Below are 5,052 nucleotides of genomic sequence, written 5' to 3'. Positions count from 1 at the left end.
TGAGGAGATAGTATGGACCCTATGCCTATTGTTAGACATTTTGACTTTGGCCTAATTAGTAGGATAAAACTTCTGTTACAAATATCCCTGTCAGTAAAAAACATGTTATCTATGTATGGAAAATGTATGCATCCTTCTGAGGACCACTGTAATTTTAGGACTTCTGTAATATAAAGTATGGTTTCTGAACTTAAATTATTGTTTTTATAGGTGCATTGATATTTACACCTGTATCCTGCTAATGAGAGTGATCAAATGGTCTTGATAAAGATGGAATAATTTGAGAACCCATCGAAACGCGTCAACGCCACTAACATACTACACAATCCCCTTGTTTCCCATTACTTGAACAGGAAAATACATCAATGGTGTCAAGTAATGTGTGTACAATATAGTGAAATAACGGACGTGTAGCTCTGCAAGACCAACTGTACCGGTCTCGTAAAAAACTCTCTCCATGAATTTTGTTAGTGTGTTCTCTTGTATTATTTGTGATTATTGACACTGTAAAATGATTTTATAAAATTGTTGTTATTTACAGTTGTATTTCAGTTTTTGATGTGATATTTTAAACAACTTGAAACTAATAAATTACATGTAAATCAAATTCAGTTGTCCTCCAGGTATATATAGTAATAGGGATTGTAGTACGTCTAAGGTGAATGAATGAAGTGAGTGGTACCTAGAGAATATCTGAGTGCATGTGATGTACTGATTAGAAACCTACCCTTTGGGATTTTTCTATTTTACACTGTTACAGTGCCCCAGTCCCACTGGGTGTTCAAAAGGGCCCCTCTCTCCCTACTACGCATGAACATGGAGTGGCCAAAGAGTACACAAGGAAAACATTTAGCATATGATGCCACATGTATAAGTAGCAACAATGCATGCCAAGTCATATGCATGGGTGAATCTGTAGGTTTAGAAGCAGTAGTTTAGAGATAGAGCCACTACCCCCACACATGGCCATGCTTTTGAGGATAGCATCTTGCCTCAAATACCACCCTCTTCTGCTGAGTACACTAGTATACTCCGCGCTGCCACGATTCAATGGTGGGAGGAGAGGTATGCAGATACTTTGTTGCTATGTCACGCTTTGCCAGCAGAAGGGCTGTACCTAAAAAGGCCTTCTTGGCCCTGGTGCTCTCTGTGCCCTCTATAATTCCTGGAAGTATCAAGTTAGGAGAGAATGGACTCGCCCACCCCAGCACCTCTGCCGTATCTCTTGCGACTGCAGTCCTGTATGTTTGTATTGTGATGCAGAACCACACCATGTGGAAGAAGACTGTAGGTGTAACTGTGCACCTGGCAGAGGTGACATCTGGATCGAGACCAGCCCTATGCAGGCATTAAGGTAAGAGGTACTGTGCGTGGAGGTAATATGTTTGTATTAGCCTTAATTTGGAGAGATGGTAAGCTCACGAGCGGCGATCAGGGTGTCCCGCCAGTCGTCTTCTTCCAGTGGGCATACCCAACCCTCCTATTGGGTCCAGTGCTGGTGTAGTGAGCCAGGAGAGTTTATAATTAGGGTTCAGTAGATTTGTGAGACTCCCCCATGTCACAGGTTACCTATTAGGAGTTTGCCCTCTAGCGGACTGAACTACTGGAGTGGCTCCTTGTCGTGTATGTAGGTGTGAAGGGCGTGTCTGGCCTGGAGGTACTTCTAAAATTAGGTGCGCACAAGGGCAAAGGACTCTTGCAGTTTTGCAAAGGAGCGTATGTGTGTTCCTGACCATATGACAAACAATTGGGAGAACTTGATGTTATCCCATGTTTTGAAGCCAGTAAGTGCTGCCACCTCCCTCAGTCAGGTGCCCTGCCATTGAGGGTTTTATTGTGTGAGTCTACTTTCCCATTACACTTGTCCTAAGGCAGCACACCAAGATAGGAATACTACCCGTGTGACAACAGGCAACTGGGAGGGGATCGGTGAGCCATATATCAGTGCCTGAGAGTTGGAAGAGTTCTAACTTATAGGCTGGCTCCGACCACCCGACTTGAACCAGTCGCAGGCGACAAGGAGCTGAAAGGCAAGGTAGTAGAGATACAAATTGGACATGCCCAGCCAACGATCATAGGGGCCTCTCTGACAGTGGGTAAGCGCTAACCCCAGCTGAGATCCCATCCATAAAACAGTCTGTGCATCACTTTATAGCTTCCAGGACCTCGGAATCTGGAGAGGTGGTTTTGAAGGATTTAGAGGAAGCGGGTCAATATCATCATTTTGTATAGTGCTATGAATCCCATCACGTTAATGGGGATGCTTTGCCTCTTGGCTAGGTCCGCTTTTACTTTCAGGAGCACAGTTGTAGGTTCAGGGTCCAGGTGAGCTCTGGGTGCAGAGCCACCCATGTGTCCAAATATCTGAAGCTTATTTTACAGAGAGGGGGGGAATAACTGCCGGTCAGAGTAGTCCCTCAAAGGAGCCAGAGGAACCAGCACTGATTTGGAAGGGTTCACTTTCAGGCCTGAGGCTTGTCTAAAGGCCTTGAGCAGGTGAAGTCATCGAAGGCAGCTCCTTGCTCGGTCCGCCAAATACAAGAGGCCATCATCCACATATAGAGCGTTGTGATCCTCATGGTTGGTGGCACATTGCCACCCCTTAAACAGCGGGAAACAACAGATGATTTGGGCCAGGGGCTCTGTTATTAAGGTGAAAAGGAGGAGGGGAGCAAGGGGCAAGCCTTTCTGGTGCAGCACCTAATGTAGAAGGAGTCTAATAGGACTCAATTCAATCACACCCGGGCCGAGGGATGGGAGTAGAGAACAGCAACCATGCCTCAAAAACGTGGACTGGGGCCGAAGTGGGTCAGCACCATTTGGAAGTAGGCCCAGTCCACCACATCAAACGAAATCTCAAAATCAACGAGAAGTATAGCTCAATACTGTGGCAAGGAGTGACGGTAGGATAGGGCCACATGGAGCCTTCAAATGCAATGTTGTGTGCTTCTTTATGGCATGAAACTGCACTGGTCCGGGTGGATGAGAAGCAGAAGTACCCTTTTTTGTCTCATGGCCAGGATTTTAATTTCACAGTTGGGTAATGAAATGGGGAGGTAGTGGGCACAGGAGACGGTTGAAGGTTGCTTCTTGGGGAAAACTACTAAAGTGGTGGAGTCCAGGTCTTCCGGTAAGGAGCCTGTATGACACGCCTCTTCAAAGAAGGCAAGAAGGTGGGGGAGAAGTAAGCCTTGTTTTTTTCAGTAGGTACTCCAGGTAGAACCCTTCTTGGTCGGGGGTTTTCCTGGGGCGCAGTCCAGAGAGAACGTCCCCAACCTCTTCCATCATATTAGAGATGTTTAGCAGCTGGGAGTCTTCCCTGGGTAAGGATGGGAGGTCGACTGAGTCTAAGAAGCAGTTACTTGCCTTCAAGTCCCTGTCCTGGGGTACGGAGTACTATTCTTTGTAATAATGGGCAAAGTCATAAGGGATGTTTCGGAGGGCAAGATGCACATAGCCCGTTTCATCCCTAATCGCAGGGACTATTCTGTTGACCTGCTGGTGTGAGGCAAGCCAATACAGCATTTTCCATCTTTGTCACCCGAACCACAAATGTTAGCCATCGTTGCTCCTCAGAGGAGCTTGGCCATTTGTATGGAGTGTAAGCATATGTCTTCCTGGATACGGCACAGCTGGTAGGAAATTGAATCCTTTGGGTCAGAGAGGAGGCTCTTTTCCAAGCGTGAAGCCTGGGTTTCCAGCTGAGTGATAAGGGAGGGGCATTCCCTCTCTCACGTCCTGACCAAGTGTTTCCTGAAAACGCAGAGGGTGTCTTTGCTGGTGGACCAGAGCGTACTCACCCTGGTCGCTGATCCCGAGTTATTAAAGAAGTAGGTTTGGAGCTCTGTTCTTAGTGCTTAGACAATGATTTTGTCTTGGAGGTACCATGTGTTGATGCACCACATGGGTCTCAGTGTTGAGAGCGGTGTCCAAAGCAGAGGAGAATGGTCCGATACCGCACTAGTTAGTATGTCAATGTGATTTGGTGACTGACAGTCCGGTGCCAGTGGGAGTGTGTGTGATGGGAGGCTGAGGTTGCATGAATTGGCGCAGTATCAGGTGCCAGGATTGCCAAGCATCACAGAGGACCCACGAGGCAGTCCAGCCCTCAGGAAGTCTGGGCCTGGAGGCAGTGGGTCAGTTCAATTTAGGTTTGGTTTGAGGACTGCGTTAAAATCACCACCTAACACTGGGAGGCTCTGTGTCAAGCGGGTGAGAAGTGTTGAGAGGTCGGCAAGGCAGCCTGCCAGGGCAGCTAAGGGGCATAAACAGACAGCAATACAATCACTGGTCCCTCTAGAGTGCCTTCTTATGCTATAAAGCACCCCGGGGAATCACAGGAAATCTGGGACACCACAAGGGGGAAGAAGCGGTGCAGGAGGATGGTGAAACCCTTGCTCTCTGCCAGTACCACGCATAAAAGACCCTGTCATAGCCTTTGCAAGACAGCAAAAAGGACAGCCTTCGCCTTGAGGGTGGGTCTTCTGAAGGAGGAGGACCTCTGGCAAATGCCGATGGGAAAATGGGAACACTGCCTGCGCTTGATCCGTTCACATTCCATGATGGGACTTTGAATGTCAATGGGTAAGGTCACATGTGTACGTGAGGTGGTTTGTGACCCTTGCATGGGCCCCGGGGAGTAAGGGAATGTGCGGCAATGAATCAGGTGTCTGGGATACTCTGAAATTGACTAAGGCTGCTAGGTTGTGGCTGCAAGAGAGACTATCAAGTGTGCTGGTACCTATAAAAGAAGAAAGGGTCAAAAACACTCAACAAATTTGCATAACAAACACCCCAAACCAAGAAGTATCTGTCACCCGAGAAATTGGACAGTGAAGTCAAAATTGAGTATTGCATTAGTGATTCTTCAACAAAGTTTGGCGTGAACCAATGTAAAGGCAGTATTTATCAACAAAAAAAAACAGCTGCAACTGAAAGGTTGATAATAGTTCAGGGTGAGGTGGATGGACAAGGGATAACTCCGCCCGACGAGCGCCAGAGAACCATGGAGATGTCATCAGGTGTCAAGTTTAGTGCCAGAGGGTGGGCAGA

This window comes from Lissotriton vulgaris, chromosome 7 (assembly GCF_964263255.1).
Source record: "Lissotriton vulgaris chromosome 7, aLisVul1.2, whole genome shotgun sequence".
Classification (NCBI taxonomy): Eukaryota; Metazoa; Chordata; class Amphibia; order Caudata; family Salamandridae; genus Lissotriton; species Lissotriton vulgaris.
The sequence above is the reverse complement of the archived record's forward strand: the minus strand, read 5'-3'. Positions refer to the sequence as shown.